This window comes from Mobula birostris, chromosome 10 (genome assembly GCF_030028105.1).
Source record: "Mobula birostris isolate sMobBir1 chromosome 10, sMobBir1.hap1, whole genome shotgun sequence".
Lineage (NCBI taxonomy): Eukaryota > Metazoa > Chordata > Chondrichthyes > Myliobatiformes > Myliobatidae > Mobula > Mobula birostris.
The window spans coordinates 121,744,755-121,758,800 of NC_092379.1; the positions used below are offsets into that span (position 1 = coordinate 121,744,755).

A 14,046-nucleotide genomic window follows, 5' to 3' on the forward strand; every position below is an offset into this window, starting at 1 on the left:
AAAATCAGGTTATTATTTTTAAATGGTGAAAGATTGCAACACGCTGCTATGCAGACAAACTTGGGAGCAAAAGTTTGTTTTGCAATGCAACAGCTTATCAAGAAGGCAAATGAGATGTTGGCCTTCACAGCTAGGGGGTTTGGATTTAAAAACAGAGGTAATGCTGCAACTGTACAGGGATTGTACCTGGATTTGCAATTGCATGCAGTTCTGGTTTCTTTACTTTAGGAAAAATGTACTGCCTTTGGAGGGGGTAGAGCGCAGCTTCATCAAATAGATTCTGGAGGTGGAAAGGTTAGTTTATGATGAGAAATTGAGTTGCCTGGGGCTATATTCTTTGCAATTCAGAAGTAATCTTACAGAAATGTATGCAATTATGAAAGAAACAAATAAGACAGGAGCAGAAACACTCTTTGCACTGATGAGTAAGACTAGAACTAGGAGAATGACTTTCGGATCAAGAGGAGGAGGAAACTGCTTTTCCCAGAGACCAGTGAATCTGTGGAATTCCTATGTTTTTATGTTCTTGTATTAAGACTTGAATATGACTCAAGTCATAAAATTAACCTTGGTTACCATGAGAAATGTATTATTAAAACATTTCAAAGTAATTGTGGAGATGCGTATCAGTATGCTCTTTTCTCCTGTGATTATAATGTAAAGATGGTCTCGTGTGATCTATTGCTGATTTGCTCCCTTTTTGAGCATATGGTTGTTCCCCTGCTAACCATGTTTTATTTTGACTACTTCCAGTTTCTTCATCGCTATAAAATCAACCCCTAAAGTAAAAGTGGCCGATTCACCTAATATTCATTTCAGCATTTATGCTCAGCCATCATTTTTTTTTCAATTATATTCCTTTCTTGCCTCTTTTCACCATTTCCCCCCCCCCACACAGTGAATAACTGACCAACATATGGGGGGGGCCAGTTTTAACTGAGGGGTTTTGATAGTAAGTCATGATAGTGGATTAGCATCTCTATACCATGAGCTGGCAGCAGTTTAAAATCCTTTATCCGCCCAATCTTGTTGAGCTCTTCTCACTCTATGAAGTTCTTACCTCGTAGGTGCCCCATTGAGCCCTTCCTGACTTGTTCCGGCATGCTTGGCCTGGAGTGAAGCTGACGGTTGAGGCTTCCCAGCCTACACAAAGGAGGACCCGGCTACTGCACGGCAGGCTACTCCAGATGCCTGGCCAACTTAGGAACTGAGTTGATGGGTTCTGCTGTTCTTTAATTGCTTTTCTGGAGGCAGTTATTCCTGCTTTTCTCTGCCGGCTGTAGAACTTGTCTCAGATATTTCAAAGTAAAATTTATTATCAAAAATACATGTATACAACCCTGAGATTCATTTTCTTGCGGCCATATTCAATAAATCCAGTAACCATAATATGAAAGACCACACCAACTTGGGCATTCATCCCATGTGTAAAAGATGACAAACTGTGTAAATGGAAAAAGGAAACAATACTAAATAAGGAATAAATATCGAGAAGCTGGGCTGAAGAGTCCTTGAAAGTGAGTTCGTAGGTTGTGGGAACGTTTCAGTGCTGGGGCAGGTGAAGTTATCCCCACCGGTTCAAAAGCCCTTTGGCTGAGGGATAATAACTGTCCATGATCGTGGACTTGAGGCTCATGTACCTTCCTGATGGCAGCAGCGAGAAGAGAGCATGTCCGAGGCGGTGGGGGTCCCTGATGACACGGCTGTCCTGTGACAACGCTCCAAGTAGATGTGCTCATTGGTGGGGGGGGGGCTTTACCCGTGAAGGACAGGGCCATATCCACTACTTTTATTGTTTTTTGTAGGACTTACTGTTAAAGGACATTGGTTTTTGCAAGTACAATTGCACAATTTAAAAGGCGTACTTGACTGAGGAGATGCTGGCCTAATGGACTATAAATTATATATGTTCTTTAGTCGAGATTACAATTCAGTTTCTTCTAGTACAGCATTCTAATGCAAATGGCAAAAGCATACATAGGCATAATGGTCAGTCTGGACAAGGTGGGCCAAAAGCATCTGTGTCTGTGCTGCATATTTCCGTGATTCTCTGTTACAAGGAAGGAGAATCTGGCTGCCTGTCATGAGCCTGATAGATCCCACCACTGTTTGGGTTGCTTCGGGCCTTGCTCAGCATTTGTCGGTGACATGCTTGGTATTATCACACTGATCAATATCAGTGGATGAACAGTATGTTGCCTTTTTTCAATCCTTTTTCTGCAGAGCTCTTGGTTGGTAGGGGAGGGTGGGGCTGGGGATTGGGGAATGGACCTTGGTTTGTCCCCATAATCAAGTCTGGATTTAATTTTATACCCCAGTGCAGCTTAGCTTTGTTTATATTATTATTCCTTCATAACATCTGGAAGTTCAAAGTGAATTATGATCAAAGTACATATATGTTACCATGTACTGTATGTACTATCTTGGGATTCGTTTTCTTGTAGGTGTTTATGGGGGGGGGGCGGAATTACAACAAAATGTTACAAAAATTGTGCATAAAGTAGTACACACCAACATGCAAAAGGAGACAAACTATGTAAATGGAAATAGAAGTAAGGCTGATGACGAGTTGTAGGGTGTCTGTGGTTTGTAGAATCAGTTCAGAGTAGTGGTGAGTGAAGTTATCCATCCCGGTTCAGGAGCCTGGTGGTTGTAGGATAATAACTGGTCCTGAACTTGCTGACCTCCTGGTAGTAACAGGAAGAGAGCGTAGGGTGGATGGTGACGGGGAGGTGGTCTTTGATGGCGGATGCTGCTTTCTTGTGGCAGCACTCCACAGATATGTACTCAGTGGTGGGGAAGGCTTTGCCTGTGATGGACTGGGCTGTCCCCACCATTTTCTGTTCCTGGGCATTGGTGATTCCACAATGAGACCAGTCAGTTTACTCTCCACTGCTCATCCATAGAAGTTCGTCAGTGTTTTTTTTCTGGGTGACACATCGAACCGGGGCAAACTTCTAGAAAAATAGAGATGCTGAATGGCCACCTTTGTGATGACAGTTGGGTGCTGCTAGCCCTCTCCACCTCCATTTCCCCCCTGGTGAGGGCTGGTTCATGGGTCTCCTGACTTCCTCCTATGGTCAGTAATCAACCACTGTATTTAGTTTTGCTGACACTGCGCGAGAGGTTGTTGCAACACCACTCAACCATACTTTCAGTCTCATTCCGGTACTTTCATCACTACTTTTGATTTCGCCAACGATGGTGATGTCGTCAGGAAATTTAACTGAGCTGTTCTCAGCCGTACAATCATAAGACTGGAGTGGGTAGAGCTCTGTGGTGCACCGTACTGATGGTGACTATGGAGAAGATGTTGCCAATCCATTCTGACTGGGGCCTAACAGGGCTCTTAAAACTATCCTTCCCTGCCCGATGCTTCAGTAGCCACACTTGGCTAACGCCACCCGAGGAGGCAGTTCACATTCACCTTCTCGAAGGACCTGGAATGTGCCACAGATCTGGCCTTTACTCTAATTGGTCATTCTATCTGAGTTTAAAAGGAGTATGACGAGCGAGTATCAGCGTATGAGTTATGCACATATTTATGTGTCTCTGGGGTCTTGATTTTTGGAAGCTGTCTCTCTGCAGAGTTGTGTAACCCACAGCAAAGTCTGTTGAGAAAGAAACAATTCTTTGCCAGGCTAAGGTCAAGCTAAATGTTTATCCTACATAAAACCTTGTGCACTTGTAATCCATGTGACTCAGTTGGTTTGAGATCATTCATTGGATCTGCCTTAACGTGATTTTTAATGTTGATTTCAGTTTTCCCTTTTTGTAACAACTTCTGCCGTGACATAGTGTCCCAGTTGGATTTCTGAATCACTTCCTGCCCAAGTGTTCTCCCCTTTCACCTAGTACTGAGGATAGTGAGCTAGTTCTGAGGGTGTAGCAAGCACACTGCTTATAAAACGATCAGTTCTGTCTCCACACGCTGCATTCCAGACCCTTGCAGCTGGTTGAAAACATTGGCTGTGAATCCAAGAGTTGCTCAGTGTATCCTGCTGGTAAGGGGAATAGTTTAGCTTCTGATTTATTTTTCTAATGGAGCTATTTGCTCTAAAATTTAAACTGTGAATTACTCTGGGACATCGTGGAGTGCTGTTGAATAAACTTGAACCACTTCATTTGAAAAGAAGTAAATTTGTTTTTCTTGGGTTGAAGCAATTCAGTTGAACTTTACAGTAGATTTGTGATCCATTTGTATATCTTGTCTTGTATTTTAGAGCCAGTGTTGTCGGGTAAATACAGTCAGTCGCACTTTATTCTGGTACCTTCTGTACGTAATGAAGTTGCCACTGAGTGTACGTTCATGGTCTTCTGCTGCTGTAGCCCATCCACTTCAAGGTTTGGCATGTGTGGACAGAGATGCTGTTCTGCACACTACTGTTGTAGCACGTGGTTATTTGATTTACTGTCGCCTTCCTGTCAGCTTGAACCAGTCTTGCCGTTCCCTGACCTTTACTAAGGCATGTTTGCTGGCAGAACATGATGTTCTTTTTATTTTTCACACCATTCTCTGTAAACTCTAGAGACTGTGTGTGAAAAATCCCAGGAGATCAGCAGTTTCTGAGATACTCAAACCATCTCATCTGGCACCAACAATCATTCCACAGTCAATTTCACTTGGATCACATTTCTGTCCCATTCTGAGCACCTGACCCTGTCTGCATGTTTTTATTGGCTGATTATATATTTGCGTTAATGAGCAGGTGCATCTTTCTACTGAGTGTAGAAATCAAAACTATAGATATTGACTATCTAAAGAGTTATAAATGCTCAGCAGGTAGGAAGAAACAAATTTGATGTTCCAGGTGTAAGATCTTTCACCAGTGGGTAGGTAAATGTGTTAAAAGGAAATCAGTATCAATATAAGTATGTCATAGTCCACAATCCTTCAGTTGGCAGCTTCTTTCCTTTCTGTGTGTCTGTGTGCATTTTATTGGACATGAGCTCTTCAGACTATGTTCCCGCATTCATATTCAGCGAGCGTTGAATTGGGCATGGAAGATCTGATGTGGGCAGCTTGCTTCCTGGCCTGGACTAGATGCTGAGTGATGGGTGTAGGCAGGCCTGGTCTTGACAAAAAGTCAATTAGTACTGAATTGGAATGTCTTTTCCTGAACTGAGTGGCTTGTTAGACCATGTCAGAAGGTGTATTTGGAGCTGTATGCAATTTGCTTGCCTGAAGGGTTTTAATAAACTCACTTGCAACAGAGCTCTAGTACACTGATCAGGGAGGGCACTGACAGTAAGGGTTATTATAAAATAGATGTGCTAAGTTTTGGAAATAATGTGCAAGTTGTCCTAAGTTCACCAGCCAGTGAAAGGGACAATGACTCAAAAAAAAAAGTTTCCACAATCTGTGGTTGACAGCATAGTGTTGCATTTGACTGTTAACCGAGAGAGTGAGTGCAAGGTCAAATGGATTTCAACATAAACCTATACTGACCTCTTTTAACCTTAAAACAGATAGGACAGAGTGCATGTCGAAAACTTACATGCGGTGTAAACAGAACTGATGATCTTCATGCATTATTAAAAAGGTTGCCCATCAGATTTGGAACTGCAGTACAAAAGGAAAATACTGTAGCCCTATTTCCATTTTTTAAAAAATATAGAGTTTGGAGTACCACTCCCTATTATCCTGACGAAGGGTCTCGGCCTGAAACGCCGACTGTACCTCTTCCTAGAGATGCTGCCTGGCCTGCTGCATTCACCAGCAACTTTGATGTGTGTTGCTTTAATTTCCAGAATCTGCAGAATTCCTGTTGTTTGCGTTCTAATCCTGCTCCTGTATCTTGTGGCCTAAGGCTTTTGTACCTCATACCTAGTAGTGATAATGAGAAGATGGTGGGGCTTTCTTCTGGCAGTGTTCCATGGAAATGTGCTTGGTGACAGGGAGGGCTTTCCCTGTGAAGGACTGGGTTGTGTCCACCACTACTGCCGTACCCCAGGCACGAGTCGGGAGTGCAGCAGAACAATTGCCATGCGGTTGCATTGGTGCAACTTGCACTAGTGTTGCTTGGGGGAGGTGCTGCAACCTTGAATTTTAAAATTTGTGGGCGGTGCATGGCTTGGGGGCCTTGTGAATGCTAAGGAGTAATGATGAGGACAGCACAGTGGCAAAGTGCTGTCGGGCGATTTTTTTTCACACAAGGTGCAGTGTGTGAAGGCGATGGCTCATCAGCAACTTGGCAACAACCACTGAAGAAGTGTGTTCTGATTTATTCTGGATAGTCTAATGCAACATATTGTAAACTCATTGCACATTTGTTGATGAGGAAGCACAGACTGAGATAAACAGAATGAGAGAGCCAGACAAGAAGGAAAATGGATAATGTACAGGCTTAAAAAATAAAGTTGAGGCCAGGAAGTAACCGGGTACTCTTGGTAGATCTGATATTCAGCAATGTAATCAAGATATGAATAAAACATGATCTTGAAGCAAAATGTTCATATGCTGGATATCTGAAATAACAAAGTGCTAGAAATATTAAGATCAGGCAATAACTGTGAAGACAGAAACAATTAGCCTCAACGACCTATGATTAGAAGTGAATCATAACATAACAGTATATTTTCTCATTATGTTTGTGTGCCTACTGAGTGGACATTGTGAATGTCTTTGTGACATGAACCCCATGTCACAGCTCCATAGAGGCAAGTGAGGTCATTTTGAGCTCTGTGTGAAAATTGGGTTTACATTTTTTTGCGGAGGGGAGAGTGGCCTACTTCTGAGAAAAACAAACCAAATGTGATTCTATCAACTTAACTGTAAATATGTGGGTGTGCTGCACATTATTTGAGAGCCTCGCCTTTTTCCTCGAGCTCTGTGCAACCTTATTGGAAGCCATTTCCATGATGAATTAGTTCTAAATCTCTTGTCTGTGCTGTCACTAACCTGTGCCTTGCATCCGTAAGTAAATCCTGATAGTTTAACTTGGAAGCAATGGTAGAACTTGCTGCCCTTCTGATGAGAGCAGGCAAACGTTTCAAGCATCTAATGCGATCTTTTGATTAGAAGGCTATCAGATCAGATATATAATCACTGACATGGCATAAAATTTGTTTTTGTGTCAGCAGTGCAGTGCAAGTCATGACATTACCATAAGTTACAAGATAATTGGTTCAAATAGAGGGGAAATGTGAGGTGGTGTCAGTGGAATGCTCAGAAACCTGATAGCTGAGATGGTTGTTGTTGTTCTTCTTCTTCTTCTCCGCACCTTGTGGCGCATCGGTCAGCAACCTTGCTGTTTCTTTTGCATTTTTGTCTTTTTTTTTTAACGAGGCTAACTCGACGCTCAACCCAGCAGAGATGGACAGCATGCAAGGAGCCGGCCGGATTCGAACCCAGGACCACTCGCCTCGAAGTCTGGTGCAGATGCCACTACACCACCTGGCCGGCAACCGAAAGGAAGAAATTGTTCTTAAACTTGTTGACTGTGGGCCTCCTCCTTGATGGTACTAAAGAGAAGAGGGCGTGTCCTGGATGATGAAGATCCTTGGTGATGGATGCAACTGCCTCGAGACACCACCTTGTAAAAACTCCCTGAATGGTGGGGGACGTTGTGCCTGTGGAGTAAGTGGCTGAGTCTATAACACTCTGTAGCCCCTTGCCTCCATGATGAAAGCACACAGAATGCTGTCCGCTGTAGACTGTAGAAATTTGTAGGAGTCCTTGGTGATATATCTATACCAACTCCAAATGAAGTAGAGCTGCTGTCATTCCTTCTTCATGATTGCATCAATGTGTTAAGCCCAGGATGGATCCTTTTGAGATGTTGGCATCCAGGGGCTTGAAGCTGCTCACCTTTTCCACCACTGACCCCTCAGCGAGGACTGGTGTGTGTTCTGACGTTCCCCCTTCCTGAACCCCACAATCAATTCCTTGCCCTTGCTGATGTTGGGTGAGAAGCTGTTGTTCCAACACTACTCATCGGCTGATCTCTCCCGTATTGCCTCATCTTCAACATCAGCAACACGTGTCAGCTGCAAATTTGCACATGTCACTTGAATTGTGCTTAACCCCGCAGTCCTGGGCGTAGAGAGAATGGCACAGTGGGCTAAGCACACATCCTTGAGGTGCGCCTGTGTCGATTTGTCAGCGAGACGTTGTTACTGATCCATATTGACTGATCTCCCAAATGTTGAGGTCTCCTGATATCCCGGGAGCACGGATTCCACTTTGCAGGAGATCCTGCCTGCTGTGGTAACTATATTTTGATGAAAACGTGTTGGTTTCAGGTTTACCCCAACATCACACCAGGGAGGAGGTTGTAGCGGGGTGAGGTGTCATGGGAAATGCAATTAAAAGATCGTAACCACAGATTGGCTTTCCGATACTCAATGAGTGAACCATTAATCCAATACTGTGGGTTTATTTTTGTACAATTGACTCAATCACAACCGTAAGACAAAGGTATGGAATTAGGCCATTCAGCCCATCAGGTCTGCTCTGCCATTCCATCATGGCTGATTTATTATTTCTCTCAGCCCCATTAACCTGCCTTCTCCCTGTAACCTTTGGCGCCCCGACTAATCCAGAACCTATCAACCTCCATGTTAAATATGCCTAATGACTTTGCCTACGCAGCCATCTGTGGCAAAGAATTCCCCAGATTCAAAGTGCATTTATTATCAAAGTACGTATACATTATACAGCCTTGAGATTTGTCTCCTCGCAGGCAGCCACAAAACGAGAATCCCAAAAGAACCATTTAGAAAAACAAATCAACAAACACCCAATGTGCAGAGAGAGTGGAAAGAAACACAAATTGTGCAAACAATAATAGCACGCAGTAGCATTCAGAATGAAGGTGAGCCCATAGACGTGAAGGCCGGAGCAGGCCCAAAGCCTCAGCCTCAGTTCTTCGCATAGCAGAGCTTACAGACATGAAGTCTGGAATAGACCTGCAGCCCCAGTTCATCACATAGCAGAGCATGCAGACATGAAGGCCGGAGCAGGCCCACAGCCTCGGCCTTAGTGCAGCAAAAAGTGGAGCAGACATTGTGGTGCAGCAAGCAGAACCGGCCCAACCCTTGCTTCTGGCCTTGACACCGTGCCTTTTCAATCCACCCAGCCCAGTGTTTAAATTGTCCAAATACTGGGTTGTTCTTCGCTGTAAGACCCGAGCCCCACCACATCGATAGATGGCGGTGTGCTTGGGCCCTGATGCCACGTTCTGGCCCGTACCCGATCTTTCCAAATCAGCCCAGTGCTTAGATCGATCAGACCTCGCTCCGACAACTTCTCCTTGAACACACCTCGACCTCTCTCCATATCCGTCTCACACCCACACACCTCGGCCCTCGAGTCAGCCTTGTCTTCGCTCACCTCTTCGTTGTGCTGATTGCTTATCATAGTTTTTAACAGAAAATGTTATTAATAAAGTAGAGAATTTAGAATTTCCTTTTGGCTAAAGGAATTCCTCCTCATCACGATTTCTATTCTGAGGTTGTACCCTGTGATCCCAGACTCCCTCTATAGGAAACATCCTCTCCACATCTACTCTATCCATACCTTTTAAGATTAAATAGGTGTCAATGAGATATTCTCTCCCCCGCCCCCCCATTCTTCTAAACTCCAGTGGGTATAGGCCCAGAGGCCGTCAAATGCTCCTCCATATGTTAACCCTTTCATTCTTGAGAACCTCCTCTGGACTGTCTCTAAAGTCAGCACATCTTTTCTTGGATAAGAGGCCCAAAACTACTCACAATACTCCAAACGCGGTCTCTGCAATACCGTAACACCTCAACGTTACATCTTCGCTTTTGTATACCAGTCCTCTCAAAAGGAATGCTAACATTGCATTTGTCTTCCTTACCACTGACTCAACTTGCAAGGTAACCTTTAGGGTTTTTTACACAGTGATTCTCAAGTCCCTTTGCACCTCTGATTTTTGAATTTTCTCCCTGTTTTTTTTAAATAGTTTGCACCTTTATTCCTTTCACCAAAGTACATGACCAGGCACTTCGCGACCCTATATTCCAGCTGCCACTTCTTTGCCCACTCTCCTAATCTGTCTGAGTCCTTCTGTAGACTTCCTACTTCCTCAACACTATCTGCCCCTCTACCTATTGTCGCATTGTCTGCAAAGTTATCAATTCCGTCATCCATTTTGGTGAGATATAATGTGAAAAGAATTGGTCCTGATGCTGAAGAACACCACTAGTCATCGACAGCCAACTGGCGGGGGGGGGATCTCTTTATTCCCATTCTTTGCCTCTTGCCAGTCAACCTATCTTCTATCTTCAGGTCTGTATCACTGGTGTACGTTGTGAAATTTGTTTGGTGGCAGCTGTGCAGTGGAACTCATTTATTTTTTATATATGTATAATTACTACAAAAATAAGTGCAAAAAAAACAAGTAATGTTGTAATGTTTCTGGGTTCATGGATTGTTCAGAAATCTGGTGGAGGGGAAGAAGCTGTTCCTAAACATTGAGTATGGGTCTTCAGGCTCGTGGACCTCCTTTCCGATGATAACACTGAGATGAGGGCACCTCTGGGATGGTAAGGAACCTTAACAACAGATGCTGCCTCTTGAAGATCCCCTCGGTTGGGGAAGGGATGTCCCTATGATGGAACTGGCTGAGTTTACAACCCTTCACAGAATTACAGTAGGCAGCACATTTGTAGGCAGCATACCATTGTTGTGATGCTGCCGGTCAGAGTGCTCTTTGCTGTAAACCTCGGCAAAGTATAATGCGGCAATATTGGGCTGAGGAGGAGGAATTGAAGTGCAGCTTTCTTGTTTTAATCCATTAATAAATCTCATTTCATTCACGCCAATAATAAACGTCCTGCCACACGATGAAAGTGTTAAGCAATTCCTCCTTCAGTCACAGGCAACCCAATGAAGTCTTGTTCTTTGTCTTCCCATTCTGCGCATCACATCAGCTTTTCAAACTCCGTCGTCCAACATGTCATGTTAGTGGAAACTATTTAAGCGTGAGAGCATGTAATTCCTGTTTTATTAGTTCAGCTACCTTGGCTGAATTTCCTCTTTTCCCCCACCCATGTGTATTTATTTCATATGAACCGATTTCTAAACAGGTTTCAAAATATTTGAACTCGTCCTGCATTAATCTACTCCTACAGAATTCAAATATAAACATTGCAAAAGCTGTATGTTGGATAAACAACTGTTCAAGATGCCTCTTGGCCCCAGCCAAGATAGAAATACTCTTTTTGTTGAAGTTGATGACTTCAGCAGTCGTAACACGCGAGATAGAATAGCAGAAGCCTGCTGAACCATTTGGCCCATTGGGATTTATGCTGGGCAGAAATGGTCTTTATCTGGGCTGTTCTGAGATCTATGGCCTTGGACGTTGTGGCTCATCTGGGTATTTCGTAAGTGATGTTGACAGTTCCTTCCTCTCTCGCTTTTCAGAAGCCTCACCACGCTTCTCAAATGAACATTTCTCCCCCACCCCCCCCCGCTTCATTTTAGACAAATCCTTCCCTCTCTATATGCTGTAAACTGTACAAGTGTTCAGCTTGGTTTGGACAAGTACACCGCAACAGCTGTAATATTTGTAATTTCTTGCGTACTACCTGATTCCCTGGGCTATTGGGAGATGAAGAAATTCAGTAAAAAAACGATTGAGCCTGTTAAAACTCTCTTTGCAGTATACTAAAAAAGGATATGGATTGGGTGGTGTGTGATGTGAAGGGTTTGTAGACTATTTTTAAGCCATTATGTGATTGGGAGGGGTATCTAGATGGTAATGAGATCTGCTTATTGGGGAATATAATTGTCCTTGCTGCCTGTCTGTGCCCCTTTTGACTATGGATGTTGGCATAGCTGATAAAGCAGCAGAGAATGGCAGAGCTATCAGGAAAATAGCATAACATTGCCCTCGCCAGCTCACTGGTATGTGAAACATGCATCTTTTATCTACACTGTCTGAACTTGTGCAGCTTCAGGGTGGGTTGGCAAGTTTGCAGACGACACAAAGATTGGTGGTGTTGTAGTTCATGTAGAGGATTGTCAAAGATTGCAGAGAGACATTGATAGGATGCAGAAGTGGGCTGAGAAGTGGCAGATGGAGTTCAACTCCGAGAAGTGTGAGGTGGTACACTTTGGAAGGACAAACTCCAAGGCAGAGTACAAAGTAAATGGCAGGATACTTGGTAGTGTGGAGGAGCAGAGGGATCGGGGGTACATGTCCACAGATCCCTGAAAGTTGCCTCACAGATGGATAGGGTAGTTAAGAAAGCTTATGAGGTGTTAGCTTTCATAAGTCGAGGGATAGAGTTTAAGAGTCGCAATGTAATGATGCAGCTGTAGCGGTGTGCTACACACGGCGCTAGAATAACCACATCGAGTCGGTGAGTTGCAGTTGCGATAAAGAGATTTATTCAAACTTCGTGGCCTGCTCTAAAGCCTTCCCGTTCCCGCCCTCCCTGGGGCGGGACTGCTGTGGGGAATGCATATTCCCAGACCCTTTCCGCGCGTGGGATTTTCCCCCTGCTGGTGAAGATGGCCTGGCTCCCTTTTTGGGGCTGGCCTTCTGCCTGCGCGCGCTGTTTTGTGAGTCGGTTTGTGGGTGCTAGAAAGTGGGTCGCCACACAGCTCTATAAAAATCTGGTTAGGCCACACTTGGAGTACTGTGTCCAGTTCTGGTCACCTCACTATAGGAAGGATGTGGAAGCATTGGAAAGGGTACAGAGGAGATTTACCAGGATGCTGCCTGGTTTAGAGAGTATGCATTATGATCAGAGATTAAGGGAGCTAGGGCTTTACTCTTTGGAGAGAAGGAGGCTGCGAGGAGACATGATAGAGGTGTACAAGATATTAAGAGGAACAGATAGAGTGGACAGCCAGCGCCTCTTCCCCAGGGCACCACTGCTCAATACAAGAGGACATGCTTTAAAGTAAGGGGTGGGAAGTTGAAGGGGGATATTAGAGGAAGGTTTTTTACTCAGAGAGTGGTTGGTGTATGGAATGCACTGCCTGAGTCAGTGGTGGAGGCAGATACACTAGTGAAGTTTAAGAGACTACTAGACAGGTATATGGAGGAGTTTAAGGTGGGGGGTTATATGGGAGGCAGGGTTTGAGGGTCGGCACAACATTGTGGGCCGAAGGGCCTGTACTGTGCTGTACTATTCTATGTTCTATGTTCTATGTTCATAAAAGACAGTGTGCCAGATGACGTGGCACAGCATCAACTCCAATATATGCTTCAGTATGTTTTCTAGTTGATGTTTGTGCTTTCAAAGGGAGTTGCACTTTGTAAAAATCTATGTAGCCCAGTCCATCGAAGGAAAAACCCTCCCTACTGTTGAGCACATCCACAACAAAACAGGGACCTCTGCCATCCAAGCCACATTCTCTTCTCACTGTTGCCATCCAGAAGGAGGTACGGGAACCTTGGAATCCACACTGCCAGGTTCAGGTATAGTTGTAACCCTTCAACCATCAAGCTCCTGAACCAGCGAAGTTAACTTCATTCACCACTGAACTGATTCCACAACCCATGGACCCTCTTTCAAAGATGCTTCAAACTCGTGTTCTCAGTATTCATTTACTTATCATTATCCTTCTATTTGCACAGATGTCTCCTTTTGCAAATTGGTTGTTTGTCAGTCTTTGTTGGTGTGTCGTTTTTCACTAATTCTATTGTATTTCTTTGTTCTACTGTGAATGCCTGCAAGAAAATGAATCTCAAGGTAGTATATGGTGACATGCATATGTTTTGATAACAATTTACTTTGAATTTGTCTTTTGACTGAGTTACTATTTACAGAGGTTTGGTATGGTTTGTGACGATATTAGGTAAACCTGTTTGGGGTATAAGCTGAGTGTGTCCTGTTCCTGCAATAAGTGTGTACTCTGCAAATTGGTGGGACTTGTAGGCATGATATATTGGCAAAAGTTTAAGTATTTTAAATCAAGTTAATCATGCAGGGTGCTGAAAGGAAATACTTGGCATTTATATAATACTTTATAGGATTCTGAATTTCATGCCATCTTTCTTAGCCAATGAAATGCCTTTTCCCTGAGGCGCAATTATGGTTGTAACGTTGAGAATTTATAGCTAA

General features: G+C 43.9%; 1 protein-coding gene across 4 annotated transcripts in view; it reads left to right on the forward strand.

Annotated features, from left to right (window-relative positions):
- acsl4a (acyl-CoA synthetase long chain family member 4a) overlaps window positions 1-14,046 on the forward strand; it is a 91,297-nt gene that overhangs the window by 32,566 nt on the left and 44,685 nt on the right. For 2 of the 4 annotated variants that reach the window (XM_072270889.1, XM_072270891.1), the window contains exon 1: window positions 3,900-4,004. The exons of the other annotated variants lie outside the window; for them this stretch is intronic. The gene's annotated coding sequence lies outside the window, so the exon portion shown is untranslated. Of the gene's footprint in view, window positions 1-3,899; window positions 4,005-14,046 lie in introns of those variants that run through there. 4 annotated transcript variants of the gene reach the window in all.